Below are 26,435 nucleotides of genomic sequence, written 5' to 3'. Positions count from 1 at the left end.
GTCTTTAGGGTTTGGTGCCCAGGCTTAGTTTTCCCTGTGGGATGACCTTTGCAAAGTTCTATCTCATGGCCCTGAAAGAATCCTGTTATCAAGTTCTATTATTTTTTGCATGTTACTCTAGCTAGATTAAAAGTAGCCAGACCTTACTATACTGTATTTACATCCATATACCTAAATCCCATGTGATTTATGACCAAGATCTGATAAATACTTTAAAGAAGTCAACTAAACTAAAGCCTTCTATTAGAAAGTAAACATTTAGTGAGAAGCATTTACACTATAGCCACTTAAATTTGGGGATTGTCATTACTTCAACAAAAGCTGGTACTATCTATGTGAATTTTAGTAAGACTGTCAGAAAAGAGAATGGGCTCAGTTCATTTTTTTATGTGTGTTCAGAAATAGTATTCTGGTAGTTTTGAAACATACCTAACTAGAGATCTGATTTGTATTCAAATAAATGACTAAAAGAACGAAAACTCCTATGCTAAATTGCCCTTAGCTAACATTGTTATGCTAATCCCAAATATGCATTACACATCCAGGAGCTTAAATTATCAACAGTGGTTGCAAGATTTCTCCACTGAATAATAATGTTTTTGCCAAATTTTAAGACTAGGAAAAATCAGTTTTCTGTGTTTATTTTTAATGAAGCTAATGTCCCCAATATCAAAGCAAGAAGAGAAAGATGTTAAAAGTTGATTGAGAAGGTCAATTACAAATAACTTATATAGTTTGACACATCAAAGAGCAAGTGGATTTTGGAGTTAAATTTAGAAGGTGTAAGGACTCATTTGAACAAGGATTATGCTTTCTCAATAATTTTAATCCGTTATTTTCAAATACATTTAATTTATAGAGTAGGAAATCCTTGAAATGAATGTTAAAGGTTTAAAGGAAACAATCAGGCATTTACTGTGATTAAATAAATCTAGCAAGATAGAAGTGTGGAGTTTAGGGAAATGAAGGAATGAAAAATGCAGAAGAAACTGTAAGGTTTGTGAATGAAGAAGGCAAAGAAGAAGTGAGAACTTGGCAATGGATGGAGGAAATGAGGCGATGAAGGTTATGAAGAATGAGCGGGTACAGAGGAGGACTTCGGATCATCTGTGTTCACAAGTGGTCTTGAGTAGACTTTAAATATTGCTCCAATTAAACACATATTCTTATGTTACATACTGTCCTTATATGTATGAGGATACTATTCTGGGAAGTAATCTCAATGCCAGAAGTTGATATGTTTCTGACTGCAGTATTCTTTGTGAGCTGATAGTCCTAACAGTTAATCTTGGACGTGGCTATCTTCACGAATTCTACTGACACCAGCAGATAATTCAAGGTGGGTTTAAAATTTTAAACCTGACCTCGATGATTTACCTATAGACACGGGGATTTAGCTATATGCATTTTTACTCTGTGCTTTTTCACACAGCTGTATACGTATGGAGATGAAAAACCTGTACTGTCTCATTTGTTATAAAACAGTCACATAAAATCCTGTAATGTTGCAGGCTAAGTCTGAGACAGAACAGGCATTTAAGCACAATTGACCTAAGGGTTAGAATTTCACTTTGAATATAATACACCCTGTATATTGTGACACAAATGATATATTTTATTATACTATTAATGCTATACATTTTGAAACAAAATTTCATGTGTAAAATGTATCTGGATAAACATTTGTGTTTATCACACAGAAAGAAAATGCTGCTCTTTATGAAAGAAATGAATGCAATTAGATGATCTGCAAAAGTTTCACTAAAATCCAGAATTTAAAAAATGTGTATCAGGCCAAATAAACCTCTCAAAAATGTCTTAGTTTTTGAAATTATAAACCACTGTTAGTAAATAATAAGAAAAATAAAGTATACAAATTAGTTCATGATCATAATTTCATAGAAACAATTCAATGACAAAATGTTTCTTTTCAATTATGTGTGCTATGACTTAACAGAAAAGAAATATGTATGATTTAAAACATAATTTGCTGCAAGCTGATAAGGGAAAACAACATGATTCTTTGCCTGCTATTCATTGTGGAGAAGGCTAAAGCAGATGTTTAAACCAGAGGAGGCAAAGAGCATACTTCAATTTGATGAACTCAAAGTGCTTTTGGAGGTAGGATTTTCAATGATCAGGGAAAACAAGATAGTTGCAAACAAGTATCAGTGGCTTAGGTATGCATGTAACTTCTGTCAAAAGTCTAGATAGTAACTCAATGTTAGTAAAGCCATGGTAATTGGAGAAGAATCTACCAACACTTTTACTAAATCAGTGTAATAGCAATAATCTCTAAACATTAGTTCTTAGATCTACATGTAAGTGTAGTCTTTACTCTGCATCAAGGAACTTCTCTACTAAACAGATTGCTAAAATTTACAGAAAACCACAACCAATCGAAGTGTGCAGTTGTTGAGCCTAGTTTCAAGGAAAATATCTAGAAATCATTATTGTGCTTAAGGCCCAGGGAATATTGAAGAAGATGGAACCAAAAGATTATAAGAGAGAATTTGAGAGTTGGCTGTGGGATTATGTCTCCTATTAAGAACAGAAGCTACACCATATAGTCTCATCACCATGTCCACTCAAATGTGAACTGAACAAGAAAGATACCAATAAACCTGGAAAACTACACAGGAAGCACATCAAACCTACACAACAAGGAATAGACAACTGAATAGAACTGGAGCAAGAGAAGTGGTTTTTCTCAGAGAAGAGCATACCAATTGGTTGTCCAGGGACACATAGTCAGCCCTGAAAATATCCAAGTAGACTAATATAGACACAACAGTTTATGTAAAAAAATATGTGCATATAAATACATATATATGCAATAATAATTCATGAAATTAAAAGGCTCAGATGCAGAAAGACATGGAGGTCAGATAGGAGAGTTTGGAGAATGGAAAGGGAAGGGAGAAATGTAATAAAAATAATAAAATAAAATCTGAAAATGAACCTAAAATTAGAAATGTACATGTAATTTACATGAACACCTAACTATTTCCTTCCAAATTGCTAGCTTTTGTTAAAAAAGAAAAGGAAAACCTACTTTAAGATTCAATACAACCTGTAGAACATAATCTTTTTAGACAATTTTGATTCATAGTTTTATAAATAAATGCATCATTTCCAAGAAATAATGTTCAGAAATCAGTATTTACATGACATACATCAGAATAAATACAACTAAAACAAATAAGGCCTTTTGATAAAGGTGACTTTTAGAAGAATAAATTTTATGTTCTGTAAACTCTGGCTACTTCAGTCATTAAAGTCTGTAAGATGTGGAGATACAAGGAAACACTATTGATTTTAAACATTATATAAACTAACACATTTAAAATGATCTTCTCTTTGATAATGGTATCTATAATTTGCCTAGAACTTTCAATGAAAAAACAATGTTGCAAGTTCTGGTATAAGATAAATTGGTTTATTGAATTGAGCTTCCTAATTTTAGATTAAAATAACGTATATTCCTGCAAAGCAGTAAATATACCTAAAATGAATATATTTCTGGAAAAATCACAATTTGATTACAGTTTATTTTGAAGACATTTTTTAACCAGTCACTTTGGAATTCCAGTTTATATAAACCTAAAATTCTGACCTTCTTGCAACTTCCAGGTATTTTCAGAGCTGGGGTCAGGGTTTTCTGATAACTCTAACAGAGCAGCAGCAATGACACAGCCACCCAGGAACCTGAGCACCTTTATTTTGTAGGGCAAAGGAGAGGATGTAGCTAGGCTCAGTAGGAGTTCTCTGTTGTGGAGCCCTATCAGGCTGTAACCATCAAAGAGTAGGAAGCTGCCACTGCTAATGTTTACACACGTCGGTCAATGGTTTCTGAACAATTGACTTGCATAGATTGGCAACTTTTATACTTAGATTAGAGCAAGACATTGCCATACTTCTGATCCACACCAAGGGAAAGTATTGCCAATTGGCACAGGTCTGAGGCACTGCTGTTTCTGACATGTTCTTGTCACAACTCTGACAGTGACCATGTCAAAAGTACATGGCAAATCTCCTGAGAAATTAATCAATTCTTTACAAATTCAATCAAGCCTTCTCTCATCTAACATGAAAGGAGAATTCCCACAAAGATTCAAAATGGAAGACACTCAGAAAATTAATGATTGCTGAGGTAGGGAGAATCAGGTTTCTTTGGGAGCAAGCCCCTAATAAAAGAGCTAATCCTAAGAGGTCAGCCCTTCACACATACAGACATCATTCAATGACCCAAGCAGGTTGTTCTCACACACAGATGAACTCTAACATAAAAATCATGATTAAAAAATTAGAGGCTGTAAACCAAAGGAGTGCTAGCGACCCAGTAAAATTTATTTCAGAGAAGGAAAGGGAATCAATATAAAAACACTTCATGTATGAAATTTTCAAAAAACTATAAAACAATTTATATGTACTCATATTTGTATGAATTATTTATAATATATAATTATTCATATAACTTAAGAGATTTTTCCACAAAGGAATAACTTCTCTATCTAGACAAATTCTTTATAGACCACAGAGAAAATTTCACCATGTCATTGTTGTTCACTCTTCTCAGACTTCCTCTGTGCCACTACTGTCTTCCAGACTCAATTCATAAGCTTGCTTCTGGGTTTCCTAAGTTCCTTTTTGCCTTACCCTCTGTGCCTGTTAGTTTTTTATGAGCTTGACACAAGCTAGTGTTATCTTGAAGAGGAAATCTCCCTTGAGAAGATGTCTCTCTTACATTGCCAGTAGGCAAATCTGTAGGGTATTTTCTTGATGAGGAATGTAAAGAAGTGAGAATATGCAGCTCAACTGGGTCCTATAAGTAAGCAGCATGGATAAGCCCTGGGAAGCAGTCCTGTAGGGAGTGTTTACCAGTGGTCTCTGCTCTAGTTCATGATTCTATGTCTCTTCCCTGCTTGAGTTCCTTCCTTGAATTTCCTCCATGATAGACTTTGATATATAAGTGTGAAGCTATACAAACTCATTTCATTCCAAAGGTGGATTTGGTTTTGGGGATTACCACAGAAATAGGAGGTAAATCAGAGCAACATTCATTGTAAATAATTTATGGTTTTTATTTTTGTTCTTGTGGATTTGGTTTATAGGAACATATTCTTATATTTACTTATCACGCTTGTACTGGATTTCTATTTGGGAATTCAGCATAATTTTGCAGAGATCTCTCAATTTGTATAATACCAACATTTATCAAGCGTACTTTAGAAAAAATGCCATTAAAGGTATTTACTTAGTAGAAGCATATAACAGTATTATCCAAAGTATACATTGAAAGTATTATCCAAATTCAGATAGTCATATATATCACTTGGAATCAAACTACATTATTAATAGTTGAGAAAATTTATTTTAAGAAAGAGTCAGTAGAAATATGTTCTTAATATTGTATTTATTTATGGGTGCTTATGACATAGCAGGAACTGAAATAAATGCTAGAACTATATCAGTAAAATTCATTGGGTTGGGATCCAGAGATTGCCAGTGAAAACCTTGAAAGAGTAGAGCTGTAGCTATTCATTCACACATAGTTCATGGTAACTGTAACACAGCAACACCCTTGGAACCAGCCATGGCAGTGGATATGCAGCAAACAGAGAATAAAGTACATTCACTTTATAACCTGTATTATATCTTAATATAATACTCCATAAATTTAGATTATGACAATTTTAGAGAAACAATTACAGATATTTGTGTAATATGAGAATATATTAATATTCAGTTTTTATTTTTTGTATTCTTGGGTAAATACACTTTGGTCTTGTATGGTAAAAATATTACCCTGTCTCAACAATATAGACATTCATATGTGAAAATCTTGAAGAACCTCAAGTCAGAAATCAAAGGTGATTGATTTCTTAGCCAGAAATCCCTCCAGTTTTCAGGCTCACTCTCCCAAGATTCTCTTGTGTAGGTGCTTTCTCCCTGATGTAGACTATACTTCAAAGGCCTAAACTCAAGGAGTTCTGATATTTTTCCTATGTAAGTAAAGACTTTCTTTCCCTTCAAGCAAATTATTAAAGAGAGGGTCAAATTGACTTTAGGGAAATGTATTCCATCTTTCCTAGAGACAGAATTCTGTCCCACATAAGTGCTCTTCTGTCTGTGTTTTGTGCAGAACTGCATTTTCCAATACATGTCTGGATACGCAAATCAATCCCATTACTGGTTAAGAGGATTTGCCTGCACACCTCTGTGTATGCATTTGCTAACTGAGGAGTCCTTCACAGCAGGCTGGGCTTTTTCTTTAGGGATATTCAGACATCTGTCCAAATAATTTCACTCTGTGATGCATTCGTTTCATTTAAAACCACCAAGGGGGTGAGAGAGTAGTAGCTGATGAAATTTTTGAATACCTTCACTATTCTCCATGATTTCACCTAAGAGAGGCTGGCATTCCTCTTTGTCTGGTAAAGGACCAACATGTATCTATTATCAATGTCACTAGAGAATGAGGCCAGCAACTATATTGTTACACTGCTACTGCTATATAACTCTCATTCAAAATGCTTTATGTGGCTAAAGGCTGTCAAAGAACAGTTCTATCTATACAAGAGGCTTGAAAATTAGTAACACTCTAAAAACCTGGGAGAAAAATTCTGTATTTTTGGAAACTTCCAACAGCATAAAACAGTTTTGAGGTGGGTTTTATCTTATGTTAGCAGTAGCATCAGTATCCAGTTTGATCTAGAGACTGTTATGTAAAAATTTATCTCAAATGCCTCACATACCCATGACTTAGAATCACCACTCTTTCTGTACTTTCAAGAACTTCATCTCTTCCTTGCAATGATCCTCTTAGTTGTTAGTAATCTGATCTTCAAATTATAATATTTAATTGATAATAACTACTACCATGTGCCCTATTCCTTGTCCATATTATTTATACTCCTTATAACCTTTGGGTACAATAGAAATAATCCTAACATTGTTACAGAAAGAAGTATGTACGTGGAAATTCCAGTCTCCAACATTTCTAGAATTTCCGCAAGTAGAAAAATTAGCTGTGAGTTATTGCTGACAAATTTAAAAACAAATCACTGATATAGTTCAAAGATCACTGATTAATAGGAGTTTTAAATATATCATTAGTGATTCTTTTGATCTTCTGATTAACTTTCAAAATGTTAATTGCCAACACATTACTAGAATCTATTATTTCTCATTGACTATGTTTTTGTTCCTGTCATGGTTTTGGGAACCCTGACGTATTCAGTGGTAGAAAGCCTTCAGGGCTTATGACTTGATTTGCAACCAAGTCTTTTGTAGTTATGCTGTAAAAAATAAGTAACATAAAATGCACCTCCAACTTGATGTCCGAGTGTTTTGTTCCATTTAAAAAAAAAAACACACTTTGAAAAGTCTATAGGTTAACTGAAATGCTGATAAATTTAATTTTACTTAATTTCATTTTGAAGTTTTAATTGTCCTCAAAGATAAAGTGTATATAGATATTATAAGTTCACATAGATCTAAGCAATACTAAATGTCTGTAGCCACCTATAAAACTCTTAAGCTTAGAAAGGACTCATTTGCCACGATACAGGGACACTCATTTTCACAAAACATAAAAGGCAGTGTTTGAAATCCCCTAAACCTTACAGGGTGATATCAGGCTATGCTTTTAATCTTTAAGACTCCTGAAAGCATGTCTGTGTCATCTCTTTTAGAGATCATGGGCAATGGAAAGCATTGAAAAATGTGATGTATTTCTGGTAGAAGTCTTTTCACTTTCTTCCAAAATAAAAGGAGGTTGTGCTGGTTAGTCCAAATAAAAATAAAGAAGAAACTTGAAGGAAATAGAAGTTATCTCCCATAAAGATAGAGAAGAGGAATTATGTATATAACATAAGATATCAACACTCCATAGAGACTATGTGTTATTAAAGCATAGGGTTTGAAGTAGCATACTAATCTGGACATGTACTCAATCTTTTACATGGAACTTTATGTCAATGTTGAAACCTAGAATGTGATGAAAGTGGAAATGTACAGTACCACTCAGTTACCAGGTTCAACGAACACACCAGCAATGGGTTATTTGTAACACTAATTTCTCTTCTACACTTCTGTCATTTAGGGGAAACCATTGAAGAAAAATATAGAAGGAGAATGGAAAAGTTTACTTCAAACTAATCCTCATTTTTTCTTGCCAAGTAAAATATTCTATCAATAAAAAATAAATATTTAAAGCTATTATAAAATTTTTAATGAAGTTAGACTTATCCATGTCAATGGAATCTGTCCACTGTAATTTTAGGTATATTGGAAGACTGATTCCTTGTAGTCCATTAGGAGCTAAAAGAATTATGAAAAATGCCATGATTATACATGGCATATAAGATACGTATCTTAGCTAAGAAATGAATTTAATGTTATAGCAATATTCTTTTCAAACAATGCATGGTCCCTGATCTTTTAACATAATATGCATGATTATTTGTAAATCTCTGCAGTAATTTATATTATAAAAAAAATCCTTGTGTCAATGATAATGTACATTCTAATATCTGACCAGATAAATTAAAGTTCAAAGGAATCTTATGACCTTGGTCATACTGAAATTATCTATGTTTAATGTAGAGTCACTCTATCTGAATGTGAGAAGATGGCTTGAACCTCTACTAATGGATGTTCTATGTTTGATTTTATAATACTTTTAAAGCTATAAATCTGATGCTGGCCAATTTTTATGGCTAATATTAATAGTAACTCATAAAATGAAAACCATCGTCTTAGTCTCTGATCATAAAATTATGATACACATGTCATGTATTACATTTAACTTTATATTTCACTTTTTCATAATTGTTAGCTCAGGATGCATTAAAACTATGTTGCTTTTATACGTTTCAGATAAGTAAATAATTCTTTGTTAGCAGTGAAACTTATAATGACAGCAGAATAAGGCAAAAGAAGGCTTGAATATTATATAATAAATTATAAGTTTTCGGCAGGTAGTGCTACTTTTAAAAATACATTTTAGAAGACAGCCTTATCTAGAAGATGGCTCATGTTATATATTATGGGCATAAGTTTTGATATCAAGTTTAGTTTTATCCCTTATAGACTACATTTACCAGTGAGTACAGTGGCTGCGGAGTTCTCAGCCATAAGTGGGACCTCTACGTCATACTGTCTCATTCCCAAGAATTAGAAAACATGGAAGCATGAGTAGAGAGATGGCAGTACTCAGTATTTCAGGAAAAATTCATGGAAACAATATCTCCTGAATTCATAGTGTTTTTTGAACTAAAACACTCACAAATTACTAATATTTTCTTATTTTCTTTTCAGCTTTACAGTTTACTTGGACTATGCGCTCTTAAATAGTAAATAAAATTATATAAATATTTTTTTAAATTTGTCTACATTTTAAAAGGGAATGATGGGATCAATGGGAATCACAAGTAAGGGAAAATTGTAGATAACATCACATTTTTAAAAATATATTGTGCAAAAGCATGCTTACTTGGGAAGGGTGGTGCATGTCTTTAATTCTGGCACTTTGAAGGAAGGGAATGGATGATCTCTATGATTTTGAGGCCAGCCAGATTTACATAGTAAGACACTGTCTCAAACAAAATAAATTACAGAAACAATAAAGTAAACTAATCAAAACACATGTAGATTTTTTATTTATTTTATATGAAGGGTTTCTTCTTGAGTAGTCTTATTTTTATAAACAGGCACATTTTTTTCTTATTACAATGTCTTTCCTCTTTGTTTAAACATTTTCTTAAATGAAAAAGCTCATAAACTGCAAAATTATGGTCTTAATAATTCTAAATTTTCTTGAAATTTAGACAATCATAATAAATTTATAGGAAACAATGAAAGCAGTGCTAAGAGGAAAGTTCATAGTACTAAGTGCCCCATAAAGAAATTGGAGAGATTACATACTAGAAACTTAATAGCACACCTGGAAACTCTAGAACAAAAAGATGAAAACACACCCAAGAGGAAATATAAAATTTAATTTGAAGATGGTATTGGGATAATGGTGGGGGTATCTGCCTTGCCTTTCAGATATAGGACCAATCTGGTACATGTATGTGTCTGTCCTGTATGTGGGACCTTAGTATCTATGAGCTCACATATGCATTGATCTTTCTTATTTTGATGGAACTTTGTGTGTGTGTGTGTGTGTGTGTGTGTGTGTGTGTGTGTGTGTGTGTGTGTTCCATCTCTTCTAGCTCTTAAATTTTTTTCTACCACCACTTCTGAGGGGTTCCCTTGTCCACAAGGAGAGCGATTTGAAGGAGAAAACTGTTTTATGACTGAACATTGTAAGGTTTCTCACCCTCTACATGAGGTCTGGATGTGGGTCTCTGTATTTGTTCCCATCTGCTGCAAGAGGAATCTTCTCATGTATGACTGTAGCAGAATGTTTTTAGCAGCCATTTTATTACTATGGTATTTTTGTCTTTTCAGTTGCTTTGATTTTTTTCTTCTTGCTTGTTTTGGTTTTCTGTTTTCTTTCCCCTACATCCTTGAGCTATCTTTTCTCCAGGTCTTGGTCACACTAGAAGTGTCACCTATGAATCACATCTCATGGAGTGAGCCTTAGGTTTAAATTAGACATTGACTGGATATTCCTACAAACTTTATGCTGTGGTAGCACTAGAATATGTGGGACACAGGACACCATTACAGATAAAAGTTTGTGTGGCAGGGGTGTGCATTATGTTTCTCAGTTGGTAGTCTTCAGTATACCAAAGAAAATAGCATATGGGCATTGTATCAATTTTTCCTTATAAAATGAGACTGTGGTGTCTGAATCAATGGGACATGGATGTTAGTTTGGGAAGAGCAGCCTTCAGTCTATGTTTGGCAGTTCACATGGAAAACATTTTACCAAAATCTTAATTAGATACAGTCTGAGGCCAAAACTGGAAGCTTACTTTCGTGAGAAGAAATAGCTATTTAGGTCTTTACCTCCCCCATTATTTGGCAATTTAGTTTAGACTGCCTTTATATTTGTACAGAATTTAGGCAGCTTCTATTTTATCAGATTTCCATACTGCCCCTCTAGTCCCCCTAATTTCAGCTGTCTTTCCTGGTTTCTCTTCTCTTTCCTACTTGATCTTCCAAATCCAATCCTCCCTATCATTCATTCCTAACTATCTATTTCTTTTCCCTTTACAAGGAAAGTCAATTCTCACCATTCTCTAGTTTTTATATATAGCCTCTGTGAATTCTGTTAATGGTGACTTGGTTATCATTGCTTTAATAGCTAAGAGACAAACATAAGCAAATGTATATAGTATGTGTCTTTCTGTGTATGTATTACTCACACATAGTGACTTTTTATAATTCCATCCATTTCCCTGTGAATTGCATCATTTCATTTTTTTAAATACCTGAGTATTACTTCATCATGTGAAAGCATCACATTTTCTTTACCTGTTTACTGAAGGAAATAAATCTAGGCTGGTTTCAACTTCTGCCTATTATGAATCAATAACAATAAATACTGTTGAGCAAGTATCTGTGTGGTAGGATGGAGTTATCGTTGAGCATACATCAAAGAGTGGTATAGTTGGATTTTGAGATCTCTTTCCATATCCCTGAGTTACTACCACACTATTGTCCATAATGGCATCACGTGTTTGCACTTCCACCAGCAAATGAAGTCATGTTCTACTTGGCCCCCATCATCACCACCATTAGCTGTCACTTGTATTATATATCTTTGTAATTATGGCAGGTGTAAGATAAATCACAAAATAGCTTTGATTTGCATTTCCCTGATGACTAATGCTGTTTAACATTTCTTTCTCAGCCATTTTAATTTCCTATTTTGATAATCAAATGTTTAACTATATATCCAATTTTTAACATTTCTTTATATCTAGTTTTTCTGGACCCTTTATATATGTTGGAATTTAGTCTTCTAGCAGATGTAGAGTTGGTAAAAAATATTTTTCCATTCTGTTCACTGCTGCTTTATATGGATAATGGTGTCCTTTGCCTTAAAGAAGCCATGAATTTCCTGAGGGACAGTTTATTGTTGATCTTAGTTCCTGTGCTAAAGCTGTTCTATTCAGAAAGTCTTTTCACGCTCGCAGTATTCTCTTCTATAAGGTTCAGTGTATCTGGTTTTATGTTGACATAGTCAAACCTTATGTGTCTTCTCTCCTCCTTCCAGCATGGTGGATCTCTCCTTTCCCTACTCCACCCTCTATCCCTTGCACAGGAATCCTAAAAGTCCAACCTCGGTCTCTCTGACAATCCATTGGCTACCTTATTTACCAATCAAGGCCAGGTGGGGCAGTGTTCCCTCATTGTCTTATGTACAGATGTGCAAATTCCTCTGCATTTTGGGGGATGCAGATGAACATAATAGAAGCAGCATTAGACCAAACCCACAGCATTATACCAAGGTGGTGGTAGTAGTGATTTTTGCTGTTGTTGTTTTTATTTCAGGCAGTTGGGAATGATGTTGATTCTCTGCTATGTCAGTTAACTTGTGGTTTGTATATAGAAGGTCGAATAATTTTTCTGAGTTCATTTACAACTATTTTGCTGAAAAATTTTACCAGCTGGAGGAGTTTACTGGTAAAAAAAATTTAGGGACATTTATGTGTATATTCATATCATCTGCAAATGAAGACATTGGATTTCTTCTTTTCTAATTTGTATCTCTTTTATCTCCTTGAGTTTAATGCTCTAGATAATAGTTCAAGTAATATATTGAATAGGTATGGAGAGAGTGGACAACCAGATTTTTTTATTGATTTTAGTGGAATTGCTTTGATTTCCTCTTTAAGTTGGGTATTGGTATGGGTATGCTGTAAATTTTCTTTATTATGCTGAATAATATCCCTTGTTTCTATAATCTTGCCAGAACTTTTATTATTACCAGGTGTGAGATTTTTGTCAAAGACTTTTTCTGCATCTAAGGAGATGATGATGTATATTTTTTCATGTATATTATATTTTATTTATTGAATTTATAATTTGTAATTTATTAATTTTAATTCACTTTATTTCCTGATGACAACCCTCCTCCCTCTTAGTCCCTCCCTCATAAATCCTTCTTTCCACTGTTCCCTCCCATTCTCTGAGGAGGAGAACCTCCTTGAGTATCACTCTACTCTGAGGCATCCAGCATTGAAAGTAGTGGGAAGGAGTTTCCAATGGCAGTGAGCTGAGATCAAGACACCCTTGTTCTACTTGTTAGAGGACCTACATGAACAGCAAAGTGCATATTTGCTACCAATGGGATCTAGGTATAGCTCCTACAGTTTTCCTGATTGGTTGCCTAGATTCTATGAGGTCCCATGGTCTCAGGTTAGATAACCCTGTATTATATTTATTAATTTTCATATATTCAAACATTGCTGCCTCTCTGGGATGAATCCTATTTGATCATGGTAGATGATCTTTTTCATATATTCTTAGATTCTGTAAATATTTTAATGAGAATTTTTGCATCTAATTTTATATGAGTTAATGGCTTATAATTCTCTACAGAGTTTGAGTACCAGGGTAACTATGGCCTCAAAAACAAACTGTGCAATATTTTGTTATTGTTATCTTTCTCTGTATTTATTTTGTTGAATATTTTGGAAAGTATTAATATTAACTCCTCTTTGAAAGTCTGTAGAATTTTACATTGCAACATTAACCCTGTATATTTTTTGATTCTTGTTAAACTTTTAACTACTGCTTCTATTTACTAGTACTTATAGTTCTGTTCGAATTGCTTATCTGATATTGATTTAAATTTAGTATTAGTATATACTGACAAAATTATCCATTATTTTAGATTTTTTAATTTGATGGAATAGAGGTTTCAAAGTACACCCTCACTCTTTACTTGAAATCAATATTTCTTGTAATGTATTTATCTTTTTAATTTTTTATCTTGTTAATTTGAATTTCCTCTTTATGCCATTTATTTACTTTGGCTAATGATGTGCCAATCTTAGTTATTTTCCCAAATAGTGAACTCATTGTTTCAGTGATTCAATGTATTATTATTATTTATTTGTATTTTATTTATTTCAGAACTGAGTTTCATTATTTCCTGCCATCATCTCCCTTTGGGTGTGATTAGTTTTCGTCTAAGTTTTCTATGCATGCTCTGAATATATCTCAAATTATTTTGTGTTGGTGTTTAGTGCAATTTGATTGAAAAAAATGTGTAAATTTGGTTATGTTGTGCATTCATTTGTACTCATTTCTAAACAGTCTTTAATTTATTTAAAAGTTCTGTTGTTTTTAGTTCCATGGCTTTGTAAGCTTTGTTTTTTTTTTTTTTCTATTGTTATTAAGTTTTCATTTGTGGTGGTCAGGGAGGAAGAAGAGTGTTATTTGATTTTCTTGTATCTGTTAAGACTTGCATTGTGTCTGAGTATGTGGGCAGATTGGGAGAAAACCTTGCAAACTACAGAGAAGAAGATATGTTGTTCTTTTCTGGTAAATAAATGTTATGTCTATTTGATTTATAACTTCTGTTAGCTCCAGTATTTCTCTGTTTAGATTTTGTCTCGATGACCTGTCTCTTGATGATAGTAAGGTATTAATATCTCCTAATATGCCTCTATGAAAGTCAATATGCAATTTATCTCCTAGTAGTCTTTCCTTATGTACTTGTGTGCCCTTGTATTTGGTGTATGGGGTTACGAATTGTAATGCCCCCTTGGTTACTATTTTCCTTGTTGAGTAGGTAATGCCATTCCTTATTTCTGTTGGTTAATTTTAGTTTGAAGTCTATTTAGTCAGATATGACACTAGCTACAGTATTCTCTTAGGACAATTTGATTGAAAAATCAAGTGATATCTGTCCTTAATGCTATGCAGCAGAGATATGAGTCCTGTTTCATTTGCTTTCTCTTAGTCTGTGTTTGCGTTTGTGTGTGTGTATGTGTGTGTGTGTGTGTGTGTGTGTGTTTGGTTTTTTTTTTTAATTAAGGATTTGGGACCATTGATGTTGAATGATATCATAGAGCTGTATGAACACTGTTTCATGATTGCTGGTGTGTGTGTGTGTGTGTGTGCATGCATGTGTGCTAGTTTTGGATTATTAATGTCTTTTTCCCTACCTTGAATTGAGTATGGTTAATTTCTGTGGTTAATTGAGTATGGATTTTTTTCTAGTACCTTCTCTACAGAAAACAGGGGTGGATTAGTAAATAGATATTGGTTAAATTTGATTTTATAATAATATATCATATATTCTCCACTAGTTGTGATTGACGTGTTGGGGGGGTATAATATTCTGGGCTAGCATATGTGTTTTCTAAGAGTCTGTAAAAAAAAATTTAAACATTTTTAGCTTTTACAGTCACCATTGGAAAGTCAGGTATAATTCTTAGAGGTCTATCATTATATATTAGTTTTTCTTTTAGTTTCCTTCCTTCCTTCCTTCCTTCCTTCCTTCCTTCCTTCCTTCCTTCCTTCCTTCCTTCCTTCCTTCTTTCTTTCTTTCTTTCTTTCTTTCTTTCTTTCTTTCTTTCTTTCTTTCTTTCTTTCTTTCTTTCTTTCTTTCTTTCATCAGGGAAATTTCTTTCTGGTCCAGTTTATTTACTCTTGTGTATCATTTTTGTGCTTTGAAGAGAATCCTTTTCTTTTAGTCAAAAAAATTGCTCTCTGATTTTGTTGGAAATGTGTCTTTGTTCCTTTTTACCTTGGATTATTTTTCTTCCATTAGTCATATTATTCTTAGATTTGGTACTTTATTATGACCCAGATTTCCTGGATGTTTGGGACTGGGATTTTTTATGCAACAATTTTTCAAACTGAGTTATTCATCTCATTTATCTTGTCTTAAATACCCAAGTTTCTATCTCCCATATCTTGTATTCTGTTGGTGAGGCTTTGATCTGAGGCTTTACTTCAAGTGTCTATTTTTCTTTTTTTATTTCTAATACTTTCTTCAGTTTGGATTATCTTATTAAATATATTTCTACTTTCAGAACTTGACTGGTCCTATTCATGTCTTTCCACTATTTCTGTGTCCATATAGTTCTTTGAGAGATTTATTAATTTTCTCTTTAAGTAACTCCATCATAATCATAAAGGCTGGTATAAAGCCTTTGTCTTTCTATTTGATGCTGTTATAAACTCAGTGCCTGATATTGTAGAGTTGCTGTGTTCTAATGGAGACATATTTTCCTTTATGCTACTTATGGTATTTATAATATATGCTGACATCGGTCATCTGTGACTGGGAAGATTATAGTTCTATGATCTCATATCCATGATTTGTTCCTTGATTTCTGTAATCATTTTGTTTCTTAGCATAGTGTTGTGGCTGTGTGTTTCTAAATAAGAAATTATTCTGGGATCCTGCTTGGTGTGACTACTGGTGGTTCCAGATAAAACATTTTTCTAGGAATTATGAGACAAACAGGCTAAGTTTAGGAATGAAAATAGTCAAGGTTAGTGACTTAGGGAATCCAGAATGGAGGAAAGCAAAGTATTGTACAGGATCTGCTTAGTTTCCTGGTGACGGTGACAAAGAGAGAGGCCATAACAGGCAATCTGGGCATGTGACTGTGCGATTAGATATTAAGGAGTGGAGGGATAATAAAAATGTGAAGCTTACCTACCTATTTCATTGGCCTACTTGATTCTCTCAAGCCTTGCCTGGAGAATTCCCAGAGATTGCCTGCTGGAGATTGTGGTTGAGATAACAGAATGGGGGTGGAGAAAGGTTAGAGGAGAAAGACTGTGTGATTTGATGCAGATAGTTATAGAGGAGAGAGACTGTATGAAGTAGTCTGCTATAGAAGTAGGAATGAGATGCAAGTTGGATATGGATGAGAGGCGGTAGAAGAGATGACCCCGTTTAGGCTGTGGGCCTCCCTTGCTGGACTATATTACCAGCTCCTAGGCAATGTCATGAGGGACAAAGGTTAGAGGAAATGTTTTAACATCAGTGAGAGAAGGGTTTCAAAGTAGAAATGTGGTGTTGCAACATGTTATCTGCCAAAGAGCTGGGGATAAAATTGTGGTATTGGACATGGAGAAAAGGTAGGATAGATGAAGATCTGAAGTCAGAGTACCTGCTTCAATGAGGAATCATAATTTGTCATTCTTGACAATCAAAATATGAAGCTGAAAGTGAAAAATATAAAGTTGCTCCCAATTTCACAATGTCTCAAAAAGTTAAAGATTAGAGTACATATTTCATGAGTGTTTTAACAAAAGATAAAATGACTCCTCATGGAAACAAAGTTGACCAGAAGGAACAATCAGAACTGTCTGAACAACAGTCTAGGGTTAGTTTCTGGTTCTGTCAAGTTGATGTTGGGATTTTTTTCTTTTAGCTTCTTTCTACACAGTTAGTTTATTGATAAAACTCTAATGGTACATAGAAGTTGAAACCAATGAATCCAACTTGGATTATCCTGAAACATAATTATGACATAGAAAATGGACAAGATTTTCTATATCAATTTCTTCTTAAATAAAATCTTAGATTTCTGGGATACTCAATATGATTTGTACAATTTCTATATTAACCATCTTTAATTTTTTCTTCATAATCACAATTTCCATCACCTATTCTAATTCACCGAAGTGATATTTCCTTACTAGGATGTTAATGTTGGATATTTGCCACAACATTAGTAATCCCTTAAAATATTACCTCAGTAATATTTGCTGACTTCTCATGTTAGACAAACAAGTTAAACTAAATTTACATTGCAAAAAATTTATTATTCTTGTTGTACTTAAACCTAAAGAAAGAAATATATTTCATTATATACTAAATTTTGTTTATTGAAATATTTTTTAAAATATAACTCATCTCCTGGATTATTGGCATTTTATAACAATGTCCATTTTCACTAAATATCTCTTCAAATGTTTATTGTTTCTACCTGAAAAAAATAACCATTTTGTCCTATCAGATCTGGTTTATTTCCCCTGCTCAGAAAACAGAACAGCTCAAAGCAAAGGTACTGCCATTTTCTTTCCTTTTTAAGTGGAGTAAAGAAATCCCGCTTATATTTATTTCCTTCACCACTCTTTACTCCTAGGCATAAGACAATATTCTGTGACTTTCTTTGTTACCAAAAGCTTTACTTTTCAGTGAACAATTTCAAAACAATGCATTTTTATATGTATTTTTATATACACTGTGTAACTGTTAATTTTATAGTCTTCTTCTGTTAACTAGTTTAAATATTTTTAAGGAATTCTGCTAATTATTACGCTACAATGTATGCTTTCAGATCAGTCATCTTAGTCTTCTACCAGAGAAAAATAATGATGCATGTGAGAGTGTTTTAGGTAACTGATGAGAGTATTGAAAGAGCAATAGATCACTAGTCATAATGAAAATATATTCACGTAGTAAATGAGAACTGTCTTGTTTATCCCTACTTTATCAGAGAAGCCTGGGAACAATGGCCCATTTATGCTTCTGACAAAACCACGGTATCTGAGAGGACAGGTGGTGATGTGGGCTGTTGGAGCAGGAGCTGGTGACCCGAACTACAACTGTGCACCCTCCTTTCTTCCCAGGGTACAAACAGAAATTCTTGCCTTAACAAAAGAAAACTTTTCTTCTTTTGTCTTCAAATCCAGTATTCTAGGATATTTAAGGAAAAGAACAAGTTTCCCTTTCAAACTCAAAGCCATCTTGTTTGTCTTTTTTTTTTTTTTTTTTTTTTTTTGGTTTTTTGAGACAGGATTTCTCTGTGTAGTCCTGGCTGTCCTGGAATTCACTCTGTAGACCAGGCTGGCCTCGAACTAAGAAATCCACCTGCCTCTGCCTCCCAAGTACTGGGATTACAGGTATGCGCCACCACGCCCGGCTTTGTTTGTCTTTTAATGTCTTCTTTACCAGTATTTTGGTTTCCTCTAGATTAAAACAAAACAAAACAAAACAAACAACAACAAAAGCATATGCTTGAGTTTAGGTAACTGATGAGAATATTGATGAGAATATGCTTGAGTTACCTCTGTTAAAATTTACTGAGAGATATGTTGAGAAGGAAGAATAGAAAAGTTTATCCACAGAGACAAAGGTCAGGTTTACTCTAATTGATGTACCATTCCATTTTCTATTCTGTAGAAAGACTTCTATAATAATCCCATTATTGCTTTCATGAGGAATCTGCTTCTTTTGACACTTCAGGCCTCCATGATGACTCAGTAGGTAGTAGGGTGCCCTCTAATGATTCTCAGTTAACAGTTCTCCCCTGGGACTTGTTTAATGCTATTTTTATGCTTTGTATTTCATGATCCTACATTCAGCCTGATTTGATGTCAATCTTTCCTTTTTCATTTACACATTGTGAGATTATAAAATTCATATTACACAAATTATTGACTCCTGTGTATTAAGAGAAATTTACTTATTTCCTGGAAGAAAGCTATGAAATTGATGCCTCTTATAACATTATTTCCTATACAATCAAGACCTGGATCAGTATATTTAAGTAATAATTTTCAAAACAAATGCCATGGCATAAAGTATTTTCTACAGCACCAATTGATTGTCACAGATCATATTTCAAATTAACAGAAATAATTTTTTCAAAAGAAATTCCTTCGGAACAATGGTACCTAAAAATGCATAACATGAATTTACATTGCAGGCAAGGGTCATATTGTACAAATATGAAAACTAATTAATTATTTGCAAATTATGAAAATAAAGTGATGAGAAGAATTGACCTTGTTTGGCCAGCATTGCCATAAAAATGACAGAACAACTATCACCCAGTCAATGAAAAGAAAAGAAAATCACATAAAATTAAAGGGGTACACAAACTAGTCAATGTGTTCTAAGTCATATGGTTCATGTTGTGTGAGACATGATTATGTCTCACAGAGCTTCCAATGCTGCAGAGTCAGCAGCTTACCTGTCACTTGGTAGCCATGCCCAATGTGAGTTCATTGCATGGATCTCAAACTTGTCTCCTTACCACAAATAATAGGCCACCATACAAAACAGAATGTTAGCTAGGAAACTTTAAATGCTGTGTGGAAAGATCGGAGGGCGGCCCTGCCACAGATGGTTTTATTCAGAGAGAGTATTTATAAGACTCCTTTTCACATTCCATTGCCTTTAACCACTAAACTCACCACACTTTCTGAACAACAGGTGTGCATTTGTTCTGTGACACTTGTTTCAAGTTTCTTGTTTTCTTCAGAGAAATACTACATAAGTCTCAGGGAGACTGGTGTACCTAAAGACAATTTTCTTTTCCTCCTTCTAATTAATACTCATTTTTTAAAATTTTACTATTTATTTTTGTTGCAGGTTGGGACACAGTCCTTGCTGATCACATAAACAGCTGAGAAGCAACAGAATCGATTTCAATTTAATTTCACGTGCTGTATGACACACACTTTTCATTTTAAGTTGCTTGTCTTGGCATACTATTTGGGCACTTAATCCCATCAGCGTTAATTCATTGTCTTATCTATTTTCTGACTTCAACTTTGTCAAATTTAGTAAGGTATGGATTGAAGGGAAATGCTGGTTATTTATGTGACACTTATGTTACAGGGAACAATAATCACTGAAGACTTAATAGAAAAGAGAATGAATTCACTGAGAATTTCACTTGATACATTTTGACTCTCTCTCTCTCTCTCTCTCTCTCACACACACACACACACACACACACACACATGCACACACACCATTCAGATCCACTATTTTTAATTCACTTGACTTGCTGTTGTTTCTGATTTCCTATTCTCCTAGCACTCTGCTGCTTATCCTTGTCCTTTATTTTCTGCTATTGTCCTGGTATGCATTTGAGTTTGTTATTTTTAGAAACAAAAAATGTGCTCACAGCATTTTCTATTAACTGTAAGTTAAACAAGCACTCGCCCATTTTGGTGATCCACACAGGAAACAGGCCCCTACCATAGACTAACCAGGTACCTCAGCTGCAGACATAAGCATGATCTTCGCAGGCAGAAGAGGGTTTTAATCTACCTTACAGGAAAAGGTAATAACAAAGGATGATCGCCTCAATTTCTTTGCTCTGTTGACACTGTCAAATTAATTTTGAAAAGATGAAATTTTAATAAACCAGGAAAATATTTCGAAATTTTATTATGCTTTTAAAAATCGACTTCATTATTTTCATTTGGTAGAAAATATTCATCCTTGATTAAAAAGTCAATGAGGAAGAAACCTTGATCTCTTAAATCAGCAAATGAACCCACATTTATCTAGGGAAAATAAACTCAAAGAATATAAACCAGAAAAGTCCAAATTGGTTTTAAAAATACAGATTAAAATAGCTATCAAATGCACGGCACGCTCTGTAAGCTGCAGACAGGTTTCTGAATAAAATATGAAGACGTGGAGCTCTGTGACGATCTCGGTTAGTTAAAAAAAAAAAAAAAAAAAAAAAACATTTTGAAGAAAATCTCTAAATAGGCCATATACTATCTGCAGAGGGATAAACAAAGTAGCCCACAGTGACAGTGTTTGCCTTTTATGTGCTGGAGTCACAAGCGTACAGGAGGCCCAGCCACTGTCAGTGCCTCATTTACAAATGAAGATGTGAAAGGCAAGGCTGGGAATGGTACATGCGGCCCTTCATATTTGAAGTTCGGCACAGTGAACTGACAGCACAGAGGAGCCGCAGAGGCCTAATCCTTCCTTTCTGCCTTCTAGCAAAAGATAGGTGGGGAAGGAGGTGCGGTGGGGTTAATAAATATGTGATGAGGCAAAGCTGTGGAGGAATGGTACATCTCCTGTGCAGCAACTCATCTCCAGAGATAATTAACTAGGTGACAACACACAATGTACCCTTAACAACAGCATTCAAGTCATTGCTGGACTTAAGTACAGTTTTAAGCCGCTTATCAGATTTTCATTTCGGAATCTATTCAGCTGTCAGGCTAACATCCTGGCTCTTTATTGAAGCTCACGTGGGAATCCAAAACCTTCTAATTTTCTATACAGATTCATTTCAGAATCAATTAGAGCTGGTGGCAGGCTTGTCCCTGTGTGCAAAGGGGATTAGCTGGGCACTTGCTTAGCTACCTCGGGCTGTACATTCAACCTTCCATCGTGAATGAGCCTTCCCCCCACCCGCTTTGGAGGACTCTTCAGCAGTGAACCGCTGTAGACAACAGATGGCATATAATCGCTGGAACAGCCTCCAAATTAGTCAGGAAAGGAGAAGCGATCATCTTCTCCCCTCTTACAGTAGGTAAGAGACCCCCAGGCACCCAGAGAGAACTCTGCCTGTGGAACAGGGAAACCCACAGTGCTCCTGTTCTCCAGCAGTCTTTTAATTGTCATCTGTGAGTCCTTGTCGCTGACATCTTGTCTGCAACCGCTGCCTCACTAGCTTTCTGCCTTCCCTGGCCATATTTCGCCTCGCCCAGTTTCACTGAAAGCTTCATCTCTTCAGCATAATGCCAAGTTTATCTTCAGTAATAATGATGAAACTGTTACTCTTTCTGAAGAGTTACCTTGCATGGCCAAGGCGAACATGCTTTACATTGATTATTTTACGAAAGAAATCAATTTACTTAGTTTAAAATAATTACCAAGACAGTCAATGATTAGCAAGATTGCCTTCCACAGTGGACACAGTATACATAAAAGTGCATGTTTATTTTTCTTGACCTTTGCTCTTCTTAATGCAATGGTCTTCACAAAAATTTTCCCAGTTAATGTTTAATTATGTTTATGTTTAAATTTGCTAAGACACATTATATAGTTTGCTTAAAATAGATAAAATGCAAGTTTCCAAGGTTTTCAGCATGTCATATCATAAACAACTTAGTGATATACCAGTGTTTTCTGGCATTTTCCATCATATACTATTACATTTAATTTTTTTCATTACAGATGGTCCCCAGTATTTCCAGTATTTTAACTTACTAGATGTATGACTTCACTAAAACTGCCATTTATGCCATGTGACATTGTATTTTTACATATCTACAACTATACATATATGCTGTCAACAACGTGCACAAATTTTACAGCCCCACACTATGTACAAATACACAATTACACACATTTATATGCTCACAGTACACACAAACAGGTGCATATATGTATATGTATATATATATGTATATATATACATATATATATAAACACATGTGCACAAACACTCAACCACACATGTATAAACACTATAGACACAGTAATATACAAACACTATACACACACCCACTCACATACACACACACATACACACACACACACACAGAGAGAGAAGAGTGAGAGAGAGAGAGTGAGAGAGAGAGAGCAAATTACATGTATTGCAATAAACCCCACTCGCTAGAATTATGTTTCCTCAACCTAGTCCTTATCTATTGCCAATGTACTCAATGGAGTAAATGGAGTTCTCTGGGGTTGGTCCAGTGGTTGACTATAAATATCTGCATCTGTCTCAGTGCTGGTAGACCTCTCAGAGTACAGCGATGCCCGGCTCTTGTCTGCAAGCACAGAATGGCATCAGCAATAGTGTTGGCATTTGTTGACTATGTATGGGGTGGATCCCAAGTTGAGCTGTTCATTGGATGGCCTTTCCTTCAGTGAAATTATAAAAACAAAATTTTGAAGTATAAGTGACATTCTTGCTTTTTCTCTACATGTGTTAAGTCATTACCTAAAAGGTTCAAGTACTGTCTTTGTCAAGGCATGTTAATTAGTAAGATTCAGCTAAAGCCAATAAATGATCTCTACCCCAAGAATACTTTAAGATTTTCTTACAGTTGGGCATGGCACATGCCTTTAATGCAAGCACTTCAGGGGCAAAGGCAGAGGCAAGTGTATTTATGTGAGTTCCAGGCCAGCCTATGTCAATGCGTTTCAGTATTTCTAAGTCTATTATACAAAGAGAGCCTATCTGTTATAAAACAAAATACGCATAAACCAAAAAGCCTTTCTCACATATCATAAAATTATAATTTTATTTCCACTACGTAAAATTTAGAAAAACATACCATTCTGGTCAGGTCAACAGAGATGCCTTCCTCCATTTCTGAAACTACTGAAGATTAAAGTTTGCTCTGAAAGATCATAGGAATGTTTAAAATCCAGAAAGCTAGAATGTACCTAACAAACCTGTTCATTTTGGTTGCACACAGAATTTTGCTCCTCTTGGTTTAGGGACATCTCTTTATGTTGATTGCTTTGTTTTGTATCTTGCAGTCATACTTTCCTTATGATTATCGAGGTGAAATTTTGAGCTTAGCATAGCTAAGCTATGTTAGGATGGTTTTACTATTTCAGGACCCTTCCCTCACAGGTCCTGTGTTTTATAGTCAGGGAGGAATGGCTTGTTTTCACAAGTTACATCTTTCATGCTTTCTTTGAACCTCTTGTAAATCTATTCACGATGTATCTTTTCTTTCTTTTCTGCTTCTCTATCTTTCTTCTTCATGAAAGACATACTTCAAATGGCTGCTAAAACAGTGTTCATAGAAGGGAGATGTTTGGAATATCAATTAGTTTGGGGGTTTGACTGGTTATCAAGTTTAGATGAGAGAAAAACACTTTAAGTGCCATTCTCATGAACTGTTAAATGCATTCACACACATAGTATGCACGCAATGGAACACTATTCAGTTATAAAAAGACTGAGAACCCCTTGGTGGACAACGTGGCGAGAAAGAAGTTCATTTTCTACGAGATGATTCTCAAATAGGAAAGCAAATGTCACATGGTCTCATCCCTGTGAAATCTTAAATTATTAATCTCATGGAATTGGAAAGTAGAGTGGTGCTCATGGGACCATGAGATTTAAAAAGGGAGGAACAGGGAAAGGTTTCTGGATGAATCCCAAAAGGACTACAAGTTTAGGAATACTGACTGCATCTCATAGTAGGATGACTACAAACAAAATAATTCTCATTCAACTTGCAAAGCTACACAAAGAATTCTGAAAGCTAACTGAAAATAAGTGCTAAGTGTTTGAGTAGATGTACATGATTAACCTGATTTAACACTACACATGAATATATTTATGGAAACATTACCTATCACTACAGATGTATAAAATACAAGTTACATGTTTACAATGAAGTATGAGCCTTGCTAAACTTTGCCATTTTAATTTCTAAGAAAGTTAAGCAATTTTCCATCAGAAATGACATTTTATTGATCATAATTCTATTTCCATTTTGGCTGTAACAGCATGTAATGTTTTTAAGAAACTGCAGGTCTTGTTTTTTCCCCTCTTTTAGGGATTCTCACTGTAATCACTCTTAGTAGCCAATTCATGGCATCAGAGTTTTTCTTAATTCTTACTATTCTGAAAGTTCTTCCAGCTTCTGACCATTATGCTTCTACTCTAAATCACAAGTATTTCCATGCATTTACTCTAAGAAGACTCATAGAACAAATTTCTATCTTTATTCATTTTCTTCTGCTGTAGTAATATACCACATGCTGAGTAATTTGTGAACAATAATGGTATAGGGGGCCTATTTCTTTAGTAGATAGGAAGTGAGATAGCATAGAGACAACATCTGATAGTGGTTACACTTCAAAAGAGAAAGTGAATTTATGTGGAGGCAGGGCAAGTTGGCTCACACACTGTTTAAGATAGCTTTATTCTGGCCGGGCAATGCTGGTGCATGCCTTTAATCCAAGCACTTGTGAGGCAGAGACAGGCTAATTTCTGAGTTTCAGGCCAGCCTGGTCTACAGAGTAAGTTCCAGTACAGCCAGGACTACACAGAGAAACCCTGTCTCAAAAAACCAATATATATATATATATATATATATATATATATATATATATATATATATATATATATATATCCCATCTTAGTGACATGGGTTTCCAAAAGGCTTCTACATAAGTATTTCCTTTTCCTTAAGCCAATCCCTATCCCTTCCTTTCTGTAGATCCCCTACTTTTATTTCTACTTAATCCTTTAACATTGAAAATTCTCCTGTATTCTTTCATACAATATGTGTATTAGTATTCCCCTCCATAACAAATAATTTGGGTTAACTTTCTTCTCTTTATTTCCTTTATCCTCTCAGCCCTATTTGTTTTCTTATGACACAAAGTAAGTATCTTTCATATATATATATATATATATATATATATATATATATATATATATATATATATATATATAAAGAGAGAGAGAGAGAGAGAGAGAGAGAGAGAGAGAGAGAGAGAGAGAGAGAGAGAGAGAGAGAGAGAGGAGACAGAGACAGATATCCACACTGGAATTTGAAGAGTTTTTCAACTAATGAAAATCTAGAATATGCAAACAATTTATGTTTACCTCGGTAAAACTATTCTTATCTTATGCATTCAGTACTTTGTATCTGAACCAACTGTCACATGTTGTATCATTTCCATGCTGCTAATTATGCTGCTGCTTCTACTTTTACTAGGATATAAATAGGAATAAGACAAAGCATCTAACCAGTCAAATCATTAAAACACATACTTTGGTTAAGACTTTTCACTCTTCCCTTCATAT

This window comes from Apodemus sylvaticus, chromosome 3 (genome assembly GCF_947179515.1).
Source record: "Apodemus sylvaticus chromosome 3, mApoSyl1.1, whole genome shotgun sequence".
NCBI classification, from domain to species: Eukaryota; Metazoa; Chordata; class Mammalia; order Rodentia; family Muridae; genus Apodemus; species Apodemus sylvaticus.
This window is presented reverse-complemented; position numbering follows the sequence as displayed.